The following is a 25,768-nucleotide window of genomic DNA, read 5'->3' as shown; positions in this document are numbered from 1 at the left end:
TGTAAAACTTTAATCTGAAAAACCAAATAAATAAATTTATATAAAAAAGAAGATGGCAGGGAAACGGGGAGCAAAGAGGAGGAGGAGCAGGCCTGGGGGGGGGCTTGTTTTGGCCCCCTTCCTGGGGTGTGGGCCCTAGCAGGTATCTGACGCCAGCTTCAAGTGCCAATCCTGCTTTCAAGGAGAAAGAGTTGGAAACGCAAATTGCAGGCTTGCTCTACAGACAGCATCTAATTTTCTCCTGCGCCGAGCGCGAATTTCCTCATGAATTGAGGGAAACGTTTCATCGCGCAGTTCATGAGCGTACATATTTCAGCTGGTGTACACAAACCCAGACCTTGACTCCTTACGAGCTTGCTATTCATTTGACAAAGGGCTGCATTTACAGACTGGAATGCTGGCAACTTATACAAAGCCTGTTGATGGAAAACAACCCTCTTTCCCCCTCCGCTTTGCTTTCAGCCGACTCTCGGAAAGGGGCCCTGAAAGCTTCTGCAGGCTTTTTGTGCGCCACAGACTGTTTCCAAATCGCATAAAGCCACGGAGTTACAAGTGCACAGCTTAATTTGTAGCTTTGTGCCCCAAGTGCCAATTTGAAAAGAAATTCCTCCATGATAATATTCCAGCCTTGATAGAATTTCTGTCTGGAGAAAGCAGCTTGGTTTCAACTGGGCAATTGACGCAGGCTATAAATAACCAAGCAATGCAAGCATTTTCAGGGAAAGTTAGCTAAGTGAGAAAGCAAATAGTTGCTTAGGATGAAACGCGGGAGTGACCAAGCTAATGTATTTTCACTTGTTTGTGCAAGTGGCGTGCCCGTTGTCGTGACACAACAACAGACCCAACAGAGATCTCTACCTCCCCGTCAGAAAGAAAATAGCCAAGCAGAAGCAAGACAAGCCACAGATCCACCATGCTCTCTCTCTTTAAAATAAAAAAGTGTGGCAACCAGCCCACTTCAGCAGTGTCAAGGGCCACCTTCTCACAGCGTTCGAAATTTGACAGGAGTGTTTTGCACCTGGCTATCGGCTGCTTGCAAGCAAGCAAAGATGCCTTGGCGCCAGGGTGACACCTGATGTCTCCACCATTTGGAGGCGCATGCCTGGGGACGCTCGGATCCTGACTGTTTTCGCACACAAGCAACACATCCTGTAGAATTCTATCTGTGATATTTTATCTGCACAATCAGAATGAATTTCAGGAACCAAAAACGTGACTTTCTGCCCCAAATATGGCTGCTAGGAAATTCCATTTTGGCAACTGTTAAGAAGGGGCCATTTGGTGCTTAGCTTATATATTTTGAGTTTCTAGCACTGCTTTCTCGTTTCCACGCCACCTCTACGAGACTTAGCACTGCACTTTGTGTGGGAGCCAGTGTAGTGTAGTGGTTAAGAGCGGTGGACTTATAATCTGGTGAACCGGGTTTGCTTCCCTGCTCCTCTACATGCAGCTGCTGGGTGACTTTGGGCCAGTCACACTTCTTTGAAGTCTCTCAGCCCCACTCACCTCACAGAGTGTTTGTTGTGGGCGAGGAAGGGAAAGGAGAATGTTAGCCGCTTTGAGACTCCTTCGGGTAGTGATAAAGCGGGATATCAAGTCCAAACTCTTCTTCTTCTTCAAGCTGGGGAGAGTTCAGAACGCTTGTGAAGTGCTGCGGACATGGCAAGATTCCTCCTCCCTTGCCAGCAGCACACAGTGGCTGAATGGACTTCGCTGTGTTAGGCTGCAGCGATACATTGCAGGGGGATGGAATAGATGACCACTGGGTCCCTTCCAACTCTACAATTCTATGAGAAGTTCCACAAGTTATACCACTCTGCTTGGCCTACTGCTCCTCTGATGTTTAGAGTTGTATTTCTCCAGCAGGAAATAAAGATGAAAAGCCCATCAAACAGCGGTTCTCCACCTGTGGGTCCCCAGATGTTGTTGGACTACAACTCCCATCATCCCTATGCTCTGGCCTTGCTAGCTAGGGGTGATGGGAGTTGTAGTCCAACAACATCTGGGGACCCACAGGTTGAGAACTGCGGCCATAATACTACACTGACTTGGAAAACGCACCCCACATGACATCATTCCATACTATTTCAATAGCAATCCATACATCCTGTGCCTGTTTTGCACTCCTTTCAAGGCTGTGTCAAACGTAAGCATCCTACTCTGCTTACACAATGCTGCCTTGGTACTCCTGCCTGCCCTTCCTTCACCCTGTTCATAAATGCACACCCTTCGCTTAGGACCGCAACATGAAGCAGTGACTTGCGTGCCTGAGTTATGTGGCATGCCAAGCGCTGAAGATGGTGTTTTCATTTCCCTGCAAACGCAGTGCTCTTCGACAGAGGCGATTCAGACATTTAGCTTGGACCTGCCAAGTAAATAAGTGATGACAGATGGAACGATACAGAAGCACACGTCAGCCTACCCAGACTCTTCCTGCTTTTTCCGCACTGTTCCACTCTGAATTGGCAACTTGATGACCAAATTCAGCACCATTTCCTACTACAGTGGTACCTCGGGTTACGGACGCTTTGAGTTATGAATGCTTTGGGTTACGAACTCTGCAAATCCGGAGGTAGGTGCTCCGGGTTGTGAACTTTGCCCTGGGATATGAATGTAATCCACTTCTGGGGCCGCGGGAGGCCTATGTAGGGAATGTCCGCCTTGTGTTAAGAATGCTTTGGGCAGCTTTCCACTCCAATGGACCCTTCAGTGAAAGCAGTGAATGTCCCATGTGAGTATCTGGAGGTGGTTGGTGGTGGATGGCAGTGAACAGATTGAGGTTGAATCTCGACAAGACAGAAGTACTGTTTCTGGGGGATGGGAAAATGTGGGGGACTCCCTGTTCCTGAATGGAGTAACTATGGTCCTGAAGGACCAGGTGCACAACCTGGGGGTCATTTGGGACTTGCAGCTGTCCATGGAGGTTCAGGTCAATTCTGTGTCCAGGGCAGCTGTCTATCTGCTTCATCTGGAACGCAGGCTGAGACCCTACCTGCCTGTGCATGGTCTTTCCAGCTTGGTACTCTGAGAGGGTGACCACTAGGGCTTTCAGTTAATTCAGAAGATTTGTCTGGGCTATACTCCAGAGTATAGCCCGATTTGTCTGGGCTATACTCTGGAGTATAGCCCAGATTTGTCTCTGGTTATCTCCCGCTTGGATGACTGCAATGCGCTCTATGTGGGGCTACCTTTGGAGGAGACTTGGAAACTGCAACTAATTCAGAACGCGGCAGCTAAACTGGGGGAAGAAGGAAATTTTAAGATGGATTCTCTCTTCCAGCAGAGGACTAAGGAGGCCGAGTAATGGGAGCGCGTCCCTGTAACATGCCCTAGAATCAACTTCACGGAACATGGCAGATGGCTCAGGCAGATGCTTAGTGACAGGAAGGGCTTCCTGAAGGCAGAAAGCTTGAGGACCACAGACTCAGGAGCAAGATTTGACATTTTCCCAGAGGTACCGTATTTTTCACGCTATAGGGCGCACCGGCTCATAGGGTGCACTTTTTTGTGTGTGTGGGGGGGGGAAATAAAGAAAAAAAATATTTCCCCCCCGAGCTTGCCGGGCTGGGGAAGCCCGAGCTTCCCCCCACCCCAGCCCCCAGAAGGGGTCTGGGAGCGACGGTGAGGTTGCATTCAACCTCGCCATCGCTCCCAGATCTTGCGGGGCTGGGGGTGGGGGAAGCCCGAGCTTCCCTCAACCCCAGCCCCCAGAACAGGTCCGGAGTGACGGCGAGGTTGCATTCAACCTCGCCATCGCTCCCGGAGCTTGCTGCTATCCGAAGCCCGGGGAGCGCGGTGCTGTAGCCCGCAGCACACCCCGGGCTTAGGGCAGCTATCCGCAAGCCTGCAGCGCCCGGCGGGAACTTGCGGATAGCTTCTTGAAGCCTGGAGAGCGAGAGGGGCCGGTGCGCACCGACCCCTCTCGCTCTCTAGGCTTCAGCCTGCATTCGCCCCATAGGATGCACACACATTTCCCCTTCATTTTTGGAAGGGAAAAAGTGCGTCCTATAGGGTGAAAAATACGGTAAGTGCATCCATCAGGTCTCGGTGAATATAGTAAGAATGTATGCACAGATTCTCTAGTTCCCGTTTCTGATACAGTGACATGGAAGGTCCTCATTTCAGCACAACTAACGCCCCCCGCCTTCTTGTACAGCAGGAAATGGAGGAATGCAAGCAACCGACATAGGAAGAATCCTGGCCTCCTTTCATGCTTAAGAGCTCGACTCGATGGGAACTGACAACAGCTCCGCGCGGCTGGTACAAAGGAAGGGTTGGGCTGATCTCTCTTCTTGCTCTCCCTCCATGGAAACGTGAAAGCCAGCAGGTCTTCAGCTTCATTTCCTGCCGAGCGGTGCTAATATCCACAATCTGCGAAGGGAGAAGAGCCCTAGAAATACGAAACTCCAGGGCTCCTTCCCTCCGCCCTTCCCCTACTAGTTCTTGTCTTCCACTGAAGTGTGTGCATGCGCCAGATGCCAACTTTCCACTCCAGGAAGCAGAGCTGGTGTTCCATTCTCCCACCCCAGCTGTGTTATTCTGGGATACGACTCCTCTTTGACACCCACATGGAAGACCTGTGACTTGGAGGCGTACGCTTTCCTTCCATTTCCCCACTTGCCTCTACGCCAGCTTGTTGCGGATCATTTCTAGGAGGAGATACTGTCTGCTGGAAAGCCGTCCCTTTTGTTCCTCCTTGGCTTGTCACTATTGATTCCATTGCTCTTGGCTGTCCGTTGACTTTCTCGGCTGCATTCCTCCCTTTAATAAAGTGGGTCAGAGCTTGGCACTGAGAAAGTGCGTTTTCTGGGCCTGGTAAGAGACTCTTTAAACCCCCCCCCCCGCCCCCATTGCAACAGCATATAGACCACATGTCACGCAAACGTCTGTCCATTATGGAGCAATATGGATTTCTTAGAGCTTGCATTTATGAGACGGGGGGTTGTATGAGATAAATTGCACAACCCTATAGATGTCTACTCTAAAGTGAGTTCCTCCCCAGCTTACTCCCAGGTGAGTGAGCACAGGATTGCAGCTACAGTTACAAATATTTCACAAAAGGAAAAGGGGGGTGCTTAATTAAAACAGTAACTGCCAATTCCTTTGTGAATGGTATTTATTTAGATTAATTGCTCTTCCGATCCCAAAGGGAGCTAGGATTCAGTGACAGAGCATTTGATTTGCACACAGAATGGGGTCAATCTCCAATTTAGGGGTAACAGGGGATACAAATGGCCTCTGGACTAAGGGGGTAAAGCAGGCATCCCCAACCTGCGGCCCTCCCATGATTCCTAGCTAACAGGACGAGTGGTCAGGGATAATGGGAACTGTAGTCCAAAACATCTGGAGGGATGAAGGTTGGGGATGCCTGAGGTAAAGGAACACATAGCGCGATGGTATCAGATCATATGCTGCACTCTATTGCACATCACTGAAGAATGCTAAAAGAAAACACAGATCACTAGCAGCAGATCACCACACCAGACGTTATGTAGGACACTCACGTGCTCAGTTTTGGATTACTGCGACATCTGGCTTTCAGTCTGTCGGCAGACAGTTTTTCCAGATTATGTGGCCAGCATGAGTGAGCTGCTTCTGAAGAAACCAGAGCAGCACACAAAAATGGTTTTTACCTTCCCACCGGAGCGGTACCTATTTATCTACTTGCACTGGTATGCTTTTGAACTGCTAGGTTGGCAGGAGTAGGAACCAAGCAACGGGAGCTCACCCCGTCATGGGGATTCGAACCGCTGACCTTATGATCGGCAAGCCCAAGAGGCTCAGTGGTTTAGACCACAGTGCCACTCGGGATAATGCGAATTGTAGTCCCCCACAAAACAGTCGGAAACCTAAGTTTGGGAAACCCTTGAGGTTAAAGTTCTTTGTTTGCACCAAGAAATCCCGTGGTGATTTTAACTTCAGGCAACTGTTTTTGGTAGCAATTAAAGAAAGGTTCTACAAGGTTTCAGTAACCCGGCTTGAAAATCACCATGGGTGCTGGGATATCAAGAATCCTGTTCCACACTTTTCACAAAAGTGGGCAGCCATTATCTATCTCACAGAAGGCATTCTGACCTGTTCCTTTTGTGCAATTCTCACCAAATAACAGCCTTACCTAAGGCATTGATTTGTTTTTCCAGACACTCATTAGCGTTGCTTTTTGTTTCCTCAAAGAAAGATTCGCACAACTGCTGCTTGAATAAATCCAAGGAAGGACTTTTGAATCTACAGTCATACCTTGGAAATCGAATGGAATCCATTCCGGAAGTCTATTTGACTTCCATAATGTTCGGAAACCAAAGCGCGGCTTCTGATTGGCTGGAGGAAGCTCCTGCAGCCAATCAGAAGCCGCGGAAGCCCCGTCAGATGTTCAGCTTCCAAAAATAGTTCGTAAACCGGAACAGTGACTTCCGGATTTGCAGCGTTTGGGAGCCAAAATGCTCAAGGACTAAGCTGTTTGAAAACCAAAATACGTCTGCACTGGTCCTCAAATTTGGCTGGAGAAACTCTAGAGGGAGAAGATCTTGTTGGCACAAGGAACAGAGCCCTTTTCTGATGTAGCTAGAGACTAGAGACTCTTGGAGTCTTCCTGAGCAAGAACTGCAAGTGACCTTGTTGACTTCAGAAAACAGGTATCTCACCCAACCCTGTTTTTTGGGGGATGGTTATTAGTGTATCCACAGACAGCTGCTCTACACTGATAGGGAAATGTGGGAAAAGGCAAAAAACTTTTTGTGATCTTATAGAGCGGTTTATGCTGGACAGACTATATAGTCCACACTGGTTTTACAGCAAGGAGACTGGGTTTTGAACGGATATTTTTTTCCACTCTTAAGTTCATTTCTCCACAATCCCACATCAGTTTGCAATCTATATATTTTTTCAAACACCTCATGAAAATTCAGCCACGCGCTGGTGTGAATTTTTCCTAACCTCATATATTTGGATGCCATCTGGCCTAACATGTTTAACAAAGCAATTTCCCCCTAATGTAACAACCTTTTGTGTAATTTCCACTAACACATGCATTTCAATCTACACTTTACCCTAGTAAATGAATTTTTGCACACATTATTTGGTTGGATAGATGCACTGCAAAATTCGGAGAAGCGTCAATTTCAAAGGATGGCTGTGTTTTGATTTGCATATGGTTTTCAAAAGGGTGAGTTGGGCAGGTTTGCCTATAAAAACAAGCTGAACAAATTTCTCCCCTACCCTTAGTTGCAAGTCATACAAAACCCCAGGTACTTCACACTAAGAGCAACTCACCATTACAAGATATGGGGAAAAGATTCAAGATCCAAGTTTGAGAAACAAAATGTGTGCCTGCAAGTTTGCGTGCCTCTCCGTTTTTTAAAAGATGCTTCTAGCTCTCTCTCTCTCCGCCTAAACAAATATGTATTCTCATCTTAATAAGGCTCTGCTAAAGGGACATTCCATTCTCTTTTGTCTGCATTGCAAATTCCATTTTAAGCAGCGGATTGACTTCTTTGTTGTTGCTGCTGGTTTGGAGGAGATGGCGCGTCACAAATGGAGGCATCAAGGACACCAGGTCTGAGTGTTTGATGTTGTCGCCCCAAACACCCACATCTCCACAGGCCTTACGTTTCAAGACAGCATTGAGGGACAGGAAAAGCCTTATGCTCAACCACGTTTTGTGGCTAACATGCATCTCAAAGCCGTATCAGCTCAAGGAGAAAGAACATGAATGCACATTAGTTAACAGTTTCCCCCTTGAAAGTTCTCAGACTCATTTGCCCTTAGCCTTGCAATGTACAGAAGTATTGCTAATGAGGAACTGTGACTGAGAGGAGCATAAATGTGCTTTGAAAATGTGTATAAATATTGTCCCTTTAACTTACTGTCCTGAATATTAACAGGGAGGCGTTTGTCTTCCAAGAAAATCACCGGCACCATAAACAAGATAAAATAAAATACTGAATAGAAAGGCAGCGTGTCCCAGTCAAACAGTAGCCTTTCACAATTTAAAACCAGAGCATCCATCATAGATCTGGACAGTTATTCAAATCAAAAGTGGAGGAAAAACCCAGCTGTGACAATTTTTTAATCTAGGCAGGAGTTTAAAATTGAAAGAAATGAGAACACCCCAAACCGAGCAATAAATCGATTTTTCTTGCTCTACGGACGGCACTCACAAACAACTGATTGTACTCAACTGTTGCATTCAACAAGCTGAAACCAACGACGTTTGTAGCATGTACTTAAAGCTAAGTATGTAAAAAAGCACTCCTGAGTACACATTTACATGAAGAGAACGTAATTTAAATTAAAGACCATTTTTTCCTTATTCCCAGCTCTTTGCCCGCTTGACTAGGTTGGCAGGAGCAGGGACCGAGCAACGGAAGCTCACCCCGTCATGGGGATTCAAACTGCCGACCTTCTGATTGGCAAGCCCTAGGCTCTGTAGTTTAACCCACAGCGCCACCCTTAGGACCTGGTAGATCAGGGTTCAAATCCTCACTTAGACATGAAGCTCACTGGGTGATCTTGGGAGTTGTAGTGTAAAACATCCGGAGGGAACCGGGATGGGAAAGTCTGTTCTACCTCCTATTTTCTTGGATGGAAGAAAAATCAGACACACACAGAGAGAGAACATCCATAGTTCAACTTGAATCAGAATTCACAGTGTCAGGGACCAGGCAGAAGAGGAATGGTGGAGACCACCTCCCCAGCCTGACCCTTCCAGAGAAGACGAGGACAGTTCAGAATGACAACAGGGGTTTGAGGGAGATCACAGCTCAGAGGCAGATGAGGGGAAAAGCTGGGAAATAATGGGAGAGGAGGAGGAAGAAGAGGAACCACCAGGACAACAACAGCTGATGGAGATAGTGTCTTTAGAAAGCATTCCAGACCCCCACTCCCAGAACCCAGAGAGCACTGAAAGCAGGAGAGCAGAGAGCTCAGAGGCAGAAGGCACTTCTCAGCACCCTTAGTGATGACGCATGAAGGGAGAGAGGGAAGGGGTGGAGACTCACTCAAGGCAATGTCATTATTCCAAGAGGTTCCACTTCCAAGCCTCTCTGTGAATTTTGAATAAAAAGCTATTCGTAAGAACTTTCCTTGTCTTATCCGTTCCTGGCAACCTGACACACAGGGGCTTAGAACCACCAAACTTATTTTTAATGCCAGAGCTCAGATGTGGGATTTGTTGAGCCTCTTGGAGCACATTCACAGTGTTCTCTCTGGGTTATGTGAGTAGTCAGAACTAGCCCACACACAAACAACAGTTCACAATAACAGATAGGTAGCCGTGTTGGTCTGCCATAGTCAAAATAGAGAAGCTGCTGAATTGCAACTCATTACCAAACTTAAAACCATGGAAAGACCTGGTTTGAACAAAGACATTGGATTCTTATCCCATTATACATGACTAAGCCATTTCTCACCTTCTCACCCCTTGCCTTTTCCTGTAAGACCTATTACAGTCGTTAAGAGTGGTCAACAGGCTCATCTCAGCTATCTGCCAATCTCCCATTCCCACCACCCTTCTGAGAAATACCCCTCCCCACCTTCTCACTATATAGAAGGATCTGGCAACTTCTGTTTCAGTGTATCTGAAGAAGTGTGCATGCACACGAAAGCTCATACCAAGAACTAACTTAGTTGGTCTTTAAGGTGCTACTGAAAGGATTTTTTTTTTGTTTTTTTAACAGTTCACAAGAGAGAGGATGCTGCATCTCAACAGGACTGCAGCTCAGTACCTCTCATTTTAGCTATCAGCCACTAGGGACAACTCTGAGCTTTCTGGGTTAGCGGAGTTTGTAACCTGAAGCGTATGTAACCCGAGGTACCACTGTATCATGAAACATTAATGATGCAGCATCTGTTCTCTGGATTTCCCTTCCTTTTCAAATTAGACAAGGGCCAACCAAACCGGTATGTTAGCACCTATTGAAAACCTTTTTATTTAGGCAAGCCTTCCTGGGGTGAAGCCATGCTTCTTGTCAATTTCTGGGATTCAAATATGCATTTTATACATATACAGTGGTACCTCGGGTTACATACGCTTCAGGTTACAAACTCCGCTAACTCAGAAATAGTGCCTCAGGTTAAGAACTTTGCTTCGGGATGAGAACAGAAATCGTGCTCTGGCGGTGCGGCAACAGCAGGAGGCCCCATTAGCTAAAGTGGTGCTTAACAACAGTTTCAGGTTTAGAACGGACCTCCGGAACGAATTAAATACCCGAGGTACCACTGTGTGTGTATATATATCTCCATGTACCATGTATAAGACTAGGTTTTTTCTATAAAAAATAATGTCAAAAATTAGGGGGTGCCTTATACACAGGGCCATCTCCCCCAATTTTCTTAAATCTGAGTTCCCAAAAATAGGGGGCGTCTTATACATGGGGGCATCTTATAGAAGGAGAAATTTGTGTGTGTGCGCGTGAGAGTTTTTTTTTTATGAAGTGATCAAGAAATTTTGCAAATAAAGAAAGAATGAAGTGTGCCCCTCAGACACGTTGAGTGAGTGGGTGTCAGGAGACCCCACCAAAACAGCTCTATGGGGGAGTGGGCAGATCGTTCTATCAGGCAAGCAGAAATGCATATGCAGATACAGTGATACCTTAGTTTTCAAATCTAATCCATTCCGGAAGACTGTTCAGCTTCCGAAACATTCGAAACTGAGGCGCAAAGGGTGGTTTGCAATTGCAATGACGAAAACTGGGGGGGGGGGACTCAGTGGAATCCATTTGACATCCGAGGCGCATTAAAAAACGGAAGCAATTACTTCCGGGTTTTCAGCGCTTGGGTTCTGAAAAGTTCAGGTTCCGAGATGCTAAAAAACTGAGGTTCCACTGTAGATCTCATTTGTATGACACTGAATTTCTCCCTACATTCTCAGGCTGGCTCTCTCTCTCTCTCTCTCTCTCTTTAAAAAACAAAAATGAGGAACACATCAAAATTTTGATTGGCACATTTCACTTTGGAATTCATCTGCTTCTTTTGCTTAGTGGAGTAACTTTCCTTTGTAACTTATTATACCATCCGCCCACCTCTGCCATTGTCGTTTTCTATTGCTCACTGACGCATATGATTTTAAAATACAAGTTCATATATATATATATATATATATATATATATATATATATATATGCATTTATTGTTAACAAATCCAATAGTGTCATCTTAATTTAGAATGAGGCATACACTATATTTTGCAGCAGTTACAAGGCTGAACCACAGACAAAAATATCTCCGGGTATAGGGCGGTATATAAATTCAATAAATGAATGAATAAATGAATGAATATCTTGACAACGACTAAACAACAACATTTCATGCTCCAGTAACCAATGAAGGAGTAAATGCATAGAGACATTCTTCTTGCCCCTGAAGCCAAGTACTCTTCCTAGCACTGATGGTCTTTGGAGAGTTCTCCACCCCCATCGTTCAGCCCGGACACTGAGATCTAGCGTCGAGGGCCTTCTGGCGCTTCCCTCACTGGGAGAAGTGAGGTTACAGGGAACCAGACAGAGGGCCTTCTCGGTAGTCGCACCCGCCCTGTGGAATGCCCTCCCATCAGATGCCAAGGAAATAAACAACTATCCTTCTTTTAAAAGACATCTGAAGGCAGTCCTGTTTAGGGAAGTTTTTAATATTTAATGCTGTATTGTTTTTAATACTCGATTGGGAGCTGCCCAGAGTTACTGGGGAAACTCAGCCAGATGGGCGGGGTATAAATAATAAATTATTTATTATTATTATTATTATTATTATTATTATTATTATTATTATTATTATTAGTTGGAGTCCAATGACATCAGGAGAGCTGCAGGCTTCCCAGTTCTGCACTAGACATTTATGCATAAGTTTTAGACCTCTGAAGCCTTTTCTGGTACATACGCTTCCATTATGCCTGCTAGTGAAGGCTGTCCACTTACAAATGTAGACTTTAAAATGTAGATTATCTTCTAGAAGAAAGACTGCCAGGACATGCTCAGGGAATTCTTCCCAGGAATTGGGCGAATCTGGTAATTTCAGCTTCACATTTTCCCAATCTTCTATCCGTTCTCCACATTTCCACACCAGTTTGTAATAAATCCTCATGAAAATTCATCAGCATTCTAGTAAGAATTTCTCCCAATAGGCACATTCTTACAAAGGAATTCCCCCTACAAGTGCTTTTTGTATACTATCGAAGCTAATATATTCATTTCAATGTACAGTGGTGCCCCGCAAGACGAATGCCTTGCAAGACGGAAAACCCGCTAGACGAAAGGGTTTTCCGTTTTGGAGGTGCTTTGCAAAACGAATTTCCTATGGGCTTGCTTCGCAAGACGACAATGTATTGCGAGTTCCTGCTGGTTTTTTTCCCTCCCCCCCCTTTCTAAGCCGCTAAGCCGCTTATCAGCTGATCCGATCAGCAGATAAGCCGCTAAAAGCCGCTAAAAGCCGCTAATAGCGCTAATCCGTCAATGGGCTTGCTTCGCAAGACGAAAAAACCGCTAGACGAAGAGAATCACAGAACGGATTCTTTTCGTCTTGCGAGGCACCACTGTTTACTTTACCCTAGTATATGCAGTTTTGTAGCAGACTGGAGCACTGCATTAGAAAATGTAGGAAAGTGCAAATTGCAATGGATGACTGTTTTGGTTCAAATACAGTTTTGCAAAGTGTGAATCAGATAGGTTAGCCTTTGGAGACAAATGGAACTGAATTTCTTCCCCACCACTAATTCTTGCTCAGAAAAGCTGGGAGATAACTGCTAAGAGTTATTTTGAGAGATTCCTATTTGGTCTGAGCACAATTTAAAGGGCAGGAGATTACCAGAACATTAATGTTTATTTTTATTTTTAAAATAATTTTTATTAACTGGCCAATCACATCAAATTAAATCATATCACATAAATTCCGAATTACAAAGCCGAATTTTAAATTTTGTTGGGGGGACCCGTATTTCAAGATCCGAAGGGGGATTCTGATCATCTTCTTGCTGCTGCGTTAATGTCCCAATCAGTCCAAATCAGTCCAAACAAAGTTCATAGTTCTATCCCATCTTATCTTGCTGTTTCCACATCACATCTTGTTCATATATTTTCTCTTTTTTCTTTATGATCTCTTCTGATAGTCTCCTTAAGCCGATAAACACCAATAGTAATAATAGTCCTGTGTGAATTTTCCGTTCTTCCAATCCTCAAATCGAGATGGTTTCCATATAACGTCTCCTTCATACATAACATCACTCTTTCCATCATAGTCTCGTAAAACTGTCGCTCTTAAGTCCCACTGAGGAGTTTAACTCACAGTATATAAACAGCTCTATTTCTCTCTTTCTCCTCCCAGACTCAAGACCTCCGACAGAACTTCCCAATATGGCGACGGCATTTTTAACTGCGTCATTCCAAAGCTCTTACACATTCCACGCTCTTCTTAAAATGTGCTTTGGTTCGAAAGTTTATCTCCACACAGCCTTAAATCCACAGCTTAAGTACTTAAAACGATATTTCTGACTCATGAGGGGAGGGGATTCTTGTTTAATCACATAGGGAAAGAAGGGAGAGTTTTTTCCCCCTCCCCCATCAGTCATTTGCCGTACCTTGTCTTGGCGTATCTTCTCATGTTTTATTCTTATCTTGTTTTGTCAGAGATCTCTTCTGTTAGCAGTCTTTACTCCCCCTTCTTTCTTGAAATATGTGCATTCCTTTAATCCAAATTGTTTCCTTTGAAGTTCTGCATCTAGTGGCGCGAATCAGGGACGGCGTTCAGGAGTGCCGAAATCCCACAGGAGGGCTTTGTGCCTAGTGCCCCCACCCCCACAAATTCGGGGGTGGTATAGGGCACAGCAGGCAAGGGCCGTCCCCCCCACAATCCTGGGGGGGGTTTAAGGAGGCTAATTACCCCGTCATAGCCTCCAAATTACCTCGTGTGGGTCGGAGAGATGTTATTGTCAGCCATCTTCCAATGCGCCCCCTAGTGGGCCCCTTACCAGAACATTAATGTTTAAACCAGCAAGCTTTACTTATTTAGTAGGTGCCCTTTTTCCAAAGTCTGCATACCGAAAACTAACAGGGGGAAATCACATACAACTTCCTTGCTTGACAATGCAACCCATGCACGTGTTAACAAATTTTTCAAAGGCCAGTGTAAAGAAGTTTCATGCCATCAGCTGAAGCTCCCCCCAAAACAAACAAACAAACAAACAAACAAACAGGATCAATTTAGTATTTTGTGCAGTTCTGCCTATATTTCTAAAGGCTGTAGAAACTAGTTTAAGTTAATGAAGATTAACAACAACAACAACAACAACAACAACAACAACAACAACAACAACAACATACCCCGCCCAGCTGGGTGGGTTGTCCTAGCTACTCTGGGTGGCTTCCAACACATATAAAAACATAATAAAACACCAAACATAAAAAACTTCCCTATTCAGGGCTTCCTTCTGATGTCTTCTAAAAGTCAGATAGTTGTTTATTTCCTTTCCTTATTTCTGATGGGAGGGCGTTCCACAGGGAGGGCGCCACTGCCGAGAAGGTCCTCTGCCTGGTTCCCTTTACCTTCACTTCTCACAGTGAGAGAACCTCCAGAAGGCCTTTGGAGGTGGACCTCAGTGTAGATAAAAGACCTTGATATTCTGGGATGGTTAACATGCTGACTAGGATGGAGACTGACAGAAGACCATCTTAAAAGGCTGTGTTGTCCCATGTGAATTTGCCTGGAAGGTATGACCTGTGCTAGGTGTCATCTTCCAGGTGCCCCTGCCTTCAGAGGTTATGCATGTGGTGGTGATCAGGGAGAAGGTCTTTTCAGTGGTGATGTCCTGAGCATTGAGCACCCTCTTCAGACAGCAATGCTTTCATAATTTACGTGACAGGTCAAAGCCTTTTAAAATTTTTATTTCCCAAGAATTTTAATGGTCGACTGACAATGGCAGTTTTAATGCTTTGTACTTCTTTGGTTTCCCATGATTTTACACTATATAGCTATGCTTCTTGGCCAGGTGAATGTATAAATCGGCCCTGATTCCTCCCATCAACTATGTGAACATTATGTCAGCGAGTATTGTTGAATTCGGCAATGCAAAATAGCATCATCTTTCTCCAAAGCTGCTGGTGCCGAAGCAGCAAGAGCAACATGTTCAAATTCAAACCAGTCAGAGTGTGAGAAAGCCAAAGGCCTTCTGGCGGTTCCCTTCCTGCGAGAAGTGAGGTTACAGGGAACCAGGCAGAGGGCCTTCTCAGTAGTGGCGCCCACCCTGTGGAACGCCCTCCCACCAGATGTCAGGGAGATAAAGAACTACACAACCTTTAGAAGACATCTGAAGGCAACCCTCTTTAGGGAAGTTTTGAATGTTTGATGTTTTATTTTGATATTCTGTTGGGAGCTGCTCAGAGTGGCTGGGGAAACCCAGCCAGATGGTTGGGGTATAAATAGTAATAATAAATAGGAATAATAATAATAATAATAATAATGAAAGTTGCTGGGGATGAGACAAGAACTCTTCCATCAGCTGGTCCCAGAAGCTCCACATATCACTGGATTCATGCAGCCCTTCTGTGCAATGCCAAAAGCTGTGCCAGACACAATCCTAACCTGGCAAAACAAGGAAAGAAATCTTCCTTACATCTGGAGATCCAGGTGTCCTGTTGCCGTCATGCTTATATTGCTCACAGACCTAAAATGAATGAAGATGTAGGAATCCGTGGTACCACACCAGAAATCCCTGGGGTAATACTGAGATGCGAGCAGCGCAAGCTGATCATTGTTGCAATTTCTAGAGTGCCGATCGTGCATGCACATCCTCAGGTAGCCTCATACTGTTACTGGTGTGTGGCCTTGGGGGCTGGTGAAGAAGGCCTGGAAACTGTGGCCTGCACACCCCTCCGTTAGCTGACAGCACTGGGATCCCCAACCTTGAATGCTGCCAAGCTTTGCTTTCCATATGCAAAGTCTCCAAAGGCTATGGGCACCGGCAGAGCTGTTAAGTTGTGGGTGAACATATCAGACGACACAGCGATTCTTCAAACAGCTCTTGTTTATTCACAAGCCAGGACAGAGACTGAACTGAAGGGTTCAGTCAGCCTGCTTATATACAGCTCCAGTACAATGTAACTGTAACAATTTTCTAAAACTATCCAATCACTGAACGCCACTTTCGATCCCTTATTTGCATCACTATCTACAGTATCCCCCTGTTGGCCCAGGGTGAGAACTTCAGTACATAACAAGAGCCTTATCCCGTTCTCCCATGTGCCAGCAAGGATGCCCTGAGACGGCCACCCGTGACATAATAATATACACAATATATAAAAACGTAAGATCTCAAGAACCAAGGAGAGAGGAGGGGTGGGGAAAGGGATTCCATTTCTATCTCTACATTGTCCTGCCACTGCGTTCCGTACGGCAGCTGAGCAAAAATGGCCTCTTCTTTCTCGTTCTCCCTGATGGGTTACTTGTGTACTGCGTTTTGTTTGTGCCGCCTGTACATTGTTTGCTATTATGCTGCACAGAGCATGGCCGTGGGTGGCGAAGGCGGTTTTATAAATAACATTATCCCTTTCAATTCAAGGCAGAAATTCAACGCCACCCACATTTCCTGAGCTCGAGGGTCCTGATTCCCATCTGAAACCCGTCCGTTTTACTTGCTGCTACATGGTGACGTGTTTCTGTGTGCTTTGCATATAAATGAGCAAAGTGTGAGTTTTCACTTACGATTAATTCCCCCCCCCTTGCTACAGAACTTAAATCTAAAGATGGATACTGCATCAGTACAGCACAGAAGCACCTAACCATTGTTGATACAAATATCTAGCTTTAGGGGATCCCTCCCACTTTCTAGGACCGTAAAACTACACACACATCTGAATCTTGCACCAGTGAGAATTCATCAAGGATCTCCTGGGGGCTGACCAGAGTGAGAACTGCCTGCAAGTCTGGCTCAAAGGAAACCAGCTGAAGTCCTCTGTATCTGTTGGTGGGATTGACTGGGAAAGAGAGGCTAGGGGTAACTGGCTATTAAGTTAAATAGGTTTAGGAACTAAGTTTCATCAACAAGCCTAATGCAAACCTCTGTCATTTAAAGATATACCCTTATTACAGCAAATCTAAGTAAACCTTATAGTATCGAAGTATAATAAATACTTCATAGCAAATAAAGAACACATTGCCACTTTTATTTAATCTAATTGTAAAAGTTTGTTTGACTTGTTTTGTATCGTGTCTAAATTGCCCCAGCTACTCCGCCCATCTGACTGGGTTGCCCCAGCCACTCTGGGTGGCTTCCAACACATATAAAAACATAATAAAATATTAAGCTTCACTATACAAGACTGCCTTCGGATGTCTTCTAAAAGTCAGGTAGTTGTTTATTTCCTTGACATCTGATGGGAGGGCATTCCACAGGGTGGGCGCCACCACTGAGAAGGCCCTCTGCCTGGTTCCCTGTAGCTTCATTTTTGCAGTGAGGAAAGTGCCAGAACTTCCCTTCTGTTGGATTGTTGCTATACTGATCTCCCGGGGGGGGGGGGACGGACGGGGACAGGACCCAAAGTCCAAACATACAAGAGAGGCTGATGCTACTCTACCAGACCCTAATACTGAGTGAGTGGCGAGGGAATCAATCACCTTCAAAGTAGTATTGCTTCAAAAAGGCTTAGGACAATACTGCTCAAAAGGCTGTACATTCCAGTCTACTTTAAAAAGACAAATCCATGAAGCATAAGGCCACCAATGATAACTTAGCCATGATGATGATGTTCTACCCTTCAATGTGTGCTTCTGAATGGCAGTTGCTGGGAATAACAAGAAGGGGGATGCTGTTGCACTCGGTCCTGATTGCAGGCTTCCCAGAAGCATCGGGTTAGCCATCATGAGAAAAGGAGGCTGGACCAGACTGGCCTTTGGCCAATCCAGCAAGTCTCAAGTGATGTTCTTATGGCATGACCTGCTACTCCAAGAGCCATCAGGACTTTGCTTGTGGTAGATGCTGGTACCCCCGTTCCAGCTGTCGTGTACCTGATGTGTTGTTGTTGTTTAGTCATTTAGTCATGTCCGACTCTTCATGACCCCATGGACCAGAGCACGCCAGGCACTCCTGTCTTCCACAGCCTCCCGCAGTTTGGTCAAACCCATGCTGGTAGCTTCAAGAACACTGTCCAACCATCTCGTCCTCTGTCGTCCTCTTCTCCTTGTGCCCTCCATCTTTCCCAACATCAGGGTCTTTTCCAGGGAGTCTTCTCTTCTCATGAGGTGGCCAAAGTATTGGAGTCTCAGCTTCACGATCTGTCCTTCCAGTGAGCACTCAGGGCTGATTTCCTTCAGAATGGATAGGTTTGATCTTCTTGCAGTCCATGGGACTCTCAAGAGTCTCCTCCAGCACCATAATTCAAAAGCATCAATTCTTTGGCAATCAGCCTTCTTTATGGTCCAGCTCTCACTTCCATACATCACTACTGGGAAAACCATAGCTTTAACTATACGGACCTTTGTTGGCAAGGTGACCCTGAGGTACCCATTAGGAAACAAGACAGAGAATTTCGTACAGCAAGCAAGGATCCTCTATGCACAGAAATGGAAGGAGGAGAGAACGCCCTCAAAAGAAGAATGGTTGATGAAAATCTTGGAAGAAGCAGAGATGTCAAAACTGATGGCACTAAGAGACACAAATTTAGAATCCTTTAAAGAAGACTGGAAGCCCTTTCTAGAGTATTTAAAAAGCTACTTCCCATATGTGAAGACCACAGTGGAGTTTGAAGTGCAAGAAAATAGCAGAATATATTAAGAAACGTGTTAAAGAGGATGAAATTAGATAAGACGGAACATTAAAATGTAATTTTATGCGACTGGGTTATAAACATCGATGTTGGGTGAGCAGGAAGCCGCTAGTCTTGTTGAACTGGAAGATAACTGTTGATGAACAAATTTTACTGGAAAAATAAAAATAAAACATATTATTATTTTAAAAAATTAAACAGGACAGCTGGGAGTTTGACGCCACTGACTACCATGAGGAGTGGATCAGAAGCTCGAAAAAGTGGTTGAAGAGGAACAGAAGGTGTTAAGAAAACGGGGCCCAGAAAATAGCCAGTCTGGAATCCATAGCTGCTGTTGTTGTTGTTTTGTTACAAGAATTCCTCACTTAGCATTTCACATTTCTCTTGGACAGGTTGTATCTGTTTCTTATTTATAACACTCGGCTATATCAGCTGTTCATATGCTTCTAGCGCTCATCATGGGGGTGGGAGTATTGGTGGCTTGTTCCTCAGAGCCTTCGTGGGCACAGAAATGTTTGATACCCTCCTATTCCCTGCCCCCTTGCTGATAACTGCATTTCACCCTGCGCAAAGCTGGCATCAACAGGATTCATTTAAGGAGCCTGACAGGTGTTGGGTGGCGTTGGAATTCAACAACCAGCCCACAAGCAAGCTGCAGAGCACCAGTGACGGTGGGGGCAGGCGTCACTGGCCGGCTGGTGTTAAAGAGCGCTCCCTAAATGCTGCCTGGGAGACAGATGGCTGGGGTCCTGATCCTGCAGCTAAGGAGCTGGCAGAGCAAACAGCTCTCCAGCACAATGCAAGGAGCTTGCAGTGTAACACGTTGACATCACTGGAGCTGGAGAGCCAGCCAACAGGATGTCTCATGGCAGATGGGTTAAGAGGCAGATTGGAGTTTGCAACTGGCAGGATAAAGGACAACAACCCAGAGCTGAGCCAGCGAACGGTGAGAGCTGGCAGAAGAAGCCCTAGATCTTTGGAAGACCTTTCAGAAGGCAGCAGCAGGGAAATTCATTGCATGCTTGTGGGCAGTCGGATGAGCTTCAGTAAGGGATATGGTCTTCAAGGACAGAATGGGTAAGAAGCCATCACTCAAACTGGGTGATTTGGTAGGCTGAGCCAGTAGGGCTAACTTTAACACCCAAAAAGTAAGTACAGTGGTGCCCCGCAAGACGAATGCCTCGCAAGACGGAAAACTCGCTAGACGAAAGAGTTTTCCGCTTTGGAGGTGCTTCGCAAAACGAATTTCCTATGGGCTTGCTTCGCAAGACGACAATGTCTTGCGAGTTCCTGCTGGGTTTTTTTCCTCCCCCCCCCCTTTTCTAAGCCGCTAAGCCGCTTATCAGCTGATCCGATCAGCAGATAAGCCGCTAAAAGCTGCTAATAGCGCTAATAGGCTAATCCGTCAATGGGCTTGCTTCGCAAGACGAAAAAACCGCTAGACGAAGAGAATCACAGAACGGATTCTTTTCGTCTTGCGAGGCACCACTGTATATGGACAGTCTATTCAGAAGATATTTGTATTTCAAGAAGTTAGTGATCTAACTCCTTCCTACGCCCTGTTCCTTCCTTTTCCCGAACTTTTGTTAAGCTCTTTCATGGCTGAGAACAGCTTATAATGTCGTAATCTGTTGGAAGGAAGAGATCGTGATGAGTACTTTCATTGATGTTGGACATTATCTGGAGAAGGTGAAGCAGTGGAAGAAGGTGGCTAATGAATAATCTGCACTAGCTAGTAATGTATTCGAATATCCTTTATTAGGCATAGCAAACCACACATTATCAAACAGACAAATTGTGCAAAACACGAGCTCAGCATGACAAGGCTTGTCTTAGTCAGATTTTTAACTCCACAGAAAATCAATTTGCATAAATAATACAATACAATACAACACTACCACATCACTGATCAATTAAGAACCACTAAATCTCTTTATAATGGCCCAGTCTTTCTACACGGACAGCACTCAAAAATTCAGCCACTATTAAAGTAATTTGATCATTCCTGTCCGAGAGCAGGTCCAGAACCGTTGGTAGCACAGAATTGAGCCTGTTGAGTTGTAAGGCCTCTAATAATTGTCTTCTGGCATAAATGCCAAAATTACAAGAAAAGAAAAGAAAATATGCTCCAAAGTATCAGGTTCCTGTTTACTACATTTACAGACGCTCTGATTCTGGAGGAGCTAAACATCTTCCTCTTACTATCATCGAGGGAAACATTAAATCTAGCCAGTAATGTATGATTGCATGTAGACAGTCAGGCAAGCCACATGGCCTGGCTAGCTATCTAGCTGTCTATAAATTGGATGGTATTGCTTGCTGTTTAGAATAAAATCTTTAATCTTCTCACTCACTTGTGTTTTTTTATTACTTCTGAATCTCATTCTAACTTCCAACTAAGGAAGGCGGCTTTGGGCTCCCAAATCTGGAATCGTATCACCAGGCTTACCTGCTGAGTAAGACTAATTATTTGAGAGCTAGCAGGAATCCCAACTGGGCTACTCTCGAATATAGTTTTTTTGAACCTCTTGTAGGGTGGACTAAACTCGGTTCCAATTTTATGAAATATCCTATTATCCTGGAGACTATTAAAGCACCTATAAAAATTGGATGTATAAATAAAAATAATAAGGATGAGCCCTATCAGCATGAGAAATTAACAATATGGGCCAACCCAAAATTAAAAATTGGAAATCAAGTAAGAATTTGGCAAAATTGGGTGAAAAAAGGTATTTTGACATTGAATCAATTAATTCATGAAAATTATAAATTTGTGGAATATAAGAGTTTGCAAGTAAAGTATGGATTAACCAGTGAAACACAATGACAATACAACCAATTGAAACATATGTTGGAAAGGCAGTTTGGCCCTGATGCTATAGCAGCATTGGAAACACCCATGCTGCTACAAGATTTAATCTCTGCAACAAAAACAAAAAACTCTACACTTCCACTCTATAAAACCCTACTCAACAAGAAGAAATATGATTTAGAATATGATAGACAAAAATGGAGTGAAGAGTTAGGGGTACAGATAACAAATGATATATGGGAGTCAAGTATAAAATCAACAGAAATAGCCTCTATGGATCTAAGACTAAGATTTATTCAACAGAAAATAATATTCAGAGTCCACTGGACTCCAACAAAACTATACCAGAAGAAAATAACAAGTGCAGACAACTGCTGGAGATGTGGGAGTAAAAATGCGAACTTAGTACATATGTTGATTAACTGCCCGATGATAAGATCATTTTGGTGTGAGGTGAGGATATTTATAGCAAGAGTAATAAAAAGAAATTGTTATTTAGGGGAACTGAATTTAATTCTAAATTATATTCCGGAAACGTGGGAGATTTCAAGGTGTCAAAAAAATATATGGATGTACAGTGCTATATTAGAAACAAAAAAACTTGTTTTGGTGAATTGGAAGAGCCGCAAAAAGATTCCACTGAGCACATGGATTGATAATATGGAGAAATTAGATACATACGAATGAATTACATGTCAACGCAAAATAAGAATGGATAAATATGAAGAAATCTGGAACGAATATTTAAGCGATAAAGTGGATTGTGGTGGGAAGTAGGGGGAGGAGAGAAAGGTGGGAAAATATTGCTTAAAAAGGTGTAGTCATAGGTATATCAGTGTATTCAAATCTGAATTGTCAAATTGTGTTGTTATTATGGTTTTTGTTGTATGTGTCTTTTGCAGTTGATGTTTGTATCGAAAAAACGATTAAACAAATTTTTAAAAAAACACCTTCTGAATCTCATTCTAAAAGAATCACTTTGCACTTGGCAAGACAGTAAGTGAGGGGCTGCTTTGTAACCACACAAACACACACATAGAGAGAGAGAGAGTGAGAGAGAGAGAGAGAGATGGAGATGAAGAGAAAGAACAGTCCTCAGAGAAAAAAAGCTCTGCTATAATCAAACAGCACATTGTAGAAACTAAACCCTGCTCCTAAACCGCTCACTGCTTGAGGACATGGTTAGGGACACTTAATGTTGCCATCAAGAGATGCATTAGTTCCAGTTTTACACATGATGCAAAACTTTGTCTCAACGGAGAAACTGTGAGAAACAATGGGTAAGTGTGCAGCCTTTAGTTCAAGGGTTATTCCTGCACAAACACCATTCATATGAACACGTCTAATGAAAGAGCAGAGAGATCACAGACATATTTTGCAATCTGATCACCCCCCAAGCAATTGGAAATTACGGTTACAGACCACAATCTGTAAACTTAGTTTCTAGTTTTATGTGCACTTGTGTACATATGCACGCACACGCACGCACACACACAAGCATTTGTATTGCATACAGAAATGTCACAATGTTGCTTTTGTGAAGACGACACACACCATGCTGCATCCTCAGTGATGGACTGCGTATTTGAACATCTTATCTTTTCAAATCGCTCAGCCAACTAAACCAAAGGTAGCTTGTGGGGAGCGTGGAGGGGTGAAAATTACAGAGAAGGGAAAGTGATGTTTCATAAGCAAAAGTAAGGCCCCTTTTCAAAGGCCTATCAAACGGCAAGTAATGACTGCTGTAAACATTCAGTGTAGCAAACAGGAGATTGACTTGATTCAAACAAAGATCTGGTTCACATGGAGAGTCTACAATACATGAAGACAGATGAAAATAGCGGAAGCCTCTTGCAAGTGTGCGCCCCTGCAATAGCAATTTTAAGCACTGGCAGTAAGAAGCTAGCCTGGTGTGTCTGTCCAATTCTCTTTCAAATTCTCACACTCTGAGCATTCACGGAGAACTCTAAATGTCCTCAAAGGCAGGCAGTGAAAGAAAGGAGGCATGGTTTTTACAAGTGGCTAAGATTCAAAATGGGACGTGGGTGGTGCTGTGGGTTAAACCACAGAGCCTAGGACTTGCTGATCAGAAGGTCGGCGGTTTGAATCCCTGTGACGGGGTGAGCTCCCGTTCCTCGGTCCCTGCTCCTGCCAACCTAGCAGTTCAAAAGCATACCAGTGCAAGTAGATAAATGGGTACCGCTCTGGCAGGAAGGTAAACAGTGTTTCCGTGCGCTGCTCTGGTTCGCCAGAAGCGGCTTAGTCATGCTGGCCACATGACCCGGAAGCTGGACGCCAGCTCCCTCGGCCAATAAAGCGAGATGAGCGCTGCAACCCCAGAGTCGGCCACAACTGGACCTAATGGTCAGGGGTCCATTTATCTTTACCTTAAGATTCAAAATACAGAAAAGGAGAAATAAAATGTGTGTGAAGAAGTGTGCATACACATGAAAGCTTATACAAAAAACAAACTTAGTTGGTCTCTAAGGTGCTACTTAATTTTTTTTAATATAAAATGTGTGTGTGTGTGTGTGTGCGTGCATGCACCATTTACACCTAAGCAAAACTGGGTTTTAAGAGATGGTGGGGCACCTAGTCTACCATGGAAAGGTTATTCTACAGCAGAGGTTGCCAATCTTTTTTTTTTTTTGACAGAGGGCACATTTCGAACTTGGAGAAAGTGCCATGGCCTCCAGTCACAAAACAGCTGCAGTGGGAGACAGGGCATAATGCAAGACCCCTGCTAAGGGGTGTGTGATGTAGCAAAAAAATGGCTGCTATATCTAAAACAGCATAAAGAGAGACGGGGCCACAAAACAGTGGAGGGCACAAGCACCTCCATCACCTGCTGCCACACTCACCCATGAGAAAAGCTCTTTGTATCTCTCGTCTGTGCAGGAGAGGTCAAGCCAGTGCAAGCAGGAGCTGAGTAGAAGAAACAGTCTTCCAAGCGTTGTGGGGGAATTTTTTTTGCTGAGACCCTTTTGCAGCTGCCACAGGAGGTGCTACTCCTTTGATTCACATGGAAGAACCAGCTAAAAGACCACTTAGGCTTAAGCATCTGGCTTTAAACAGAGACATCTATCTATACAGCAGACACTATAGCAAAGTTCTTGTTCCTCTCTCTATGCCGAAGTCTGATAGTATAGTATGGCATCTTGCGTTTCTTTCTTAAAGCGAGTACAGTGGTACCTCAGGTTACATGCGCTTCAGGTTACAGACTCTGCTAACCCAGAAATAGTGCTTCAGGTTAAGAACTTTGCTTCAGGATGAGAACAGAAATTGTGCTTTGGCGGCGCAGCAGCAGCAGCAGCAGGAGGCCCCATTAGCTAAAATGGTGCTTCAGGTTAAGAACAGTTTCAGGTTAAGAATGGACCTCCGGAACGAATTAAGTACTTAACCCGAGGTACCACTGTACAGTATCTGTTCCGCTTTATGTTGACTGTAAACTGGTTTAAGCAATCTGATGGGAGCCGTGCCAATGAAGAAAAATCAACCGCGGCTCAGCCTAAGGAATTCAGACTGCAGAATGCCAGGTGAAAAGACTGAGGTGGGCATTAAGTGGTTTCGGATTAAAAAGCATTATACTGCCTGGGTATGCAAAGCACCGGTTCACTTCACTCTTTAAACTTTTGCGCAAACCGTAAATATTTAAGGAACAATTTACTGTGTCTTTCAAGCAGCACGCTGTGATGACTACAGATCCTGACGCAGGCAAGCTCACAGATCTCCTCGGGCTTTTCTGTTTCTTAGGAAACGCATTTCTCCCAAAGCAAAGCAAAACAAAGCCCTCAACTGCACATTCTAAAGGGGCTCAAAAAGAATAAAGACCTCAAGGGCAATGACATTTACTGTACTTTTCCATGTATAAGACGAGGTGTTTGGTGTTTTTTTACTCTAAAATAATGTTCAAAAGGGGACGCGGGTGGCGCTGTGGGTTAAACCACAGAGCCTAGGACTTGCTGACCAGAAGGTCGGTGGTTCGAATCCCCGTGACGGAGTGAGCTCCCGTTGCTCGGTCCCTGCTCCTGCCAACCTAGCAGTTCGAAAGCACGTCAAAGTACAAGTAGATAAATAGGTACCACTCCAGCGGGAAGGTAAACGGCGTTTCTGTGAGCTGCTCTAGTTCGCCAGAAGCGACTTAGTCATGCTGGCCACATGACCCGGAAGCTGTACGCCGGCTCCCTCAGCCAATAAAGCGAGATGAGCACCGCAA

General features: G+C 44.6%; 1 protein-coding gene and 1 long non-coding RNA gene across 4 annotated transcripts in view; one reads left to right on the top strand and one right to left on the bottom strand.

The window, feature by feature from the left end:
• Nucleotides 1-19,870, top strand: part of LOC309526717 — a 50,132-nt gene extending 30,262 nt beyond the window's left edge. Inside the window, exon 3 of the long non-coding RNA XR_014216875.1 lies at nt 18,942-19,870. This is a non-coding gene — a long non-coding RNA (uncharacterized lncRNA). The remainder of the gene's footprint in view (nt 1-18,941) is intronic.
• Nucleotides 1-25,768, bottom strand: part of STXBP4 (syntaxin binding protein 4) — a 143,614-nt gene that overhangs the window by 32,965 nt on the left and 84,881 nt on the right. The gene's annotated exons all lie outside the window — the stretch shown is intronic.

The sequence above is a fragment of the Podarcis vaucheri genome (genome assembly GCF_965113315.1).
Source record: "Podarcis vaucheri genome assembly, chromosome: 2".
NCBI classification, from domain to species: domain Eukaryota; kingdom Metazoa; phylum Chordata; class Lepidosauria; order Squamata; family Lacertidae; genus Podarcis; species Podarcis vaucheri.
This window is presented reverse-complemented; position numbering and strand designations above follow the sequence as displayed.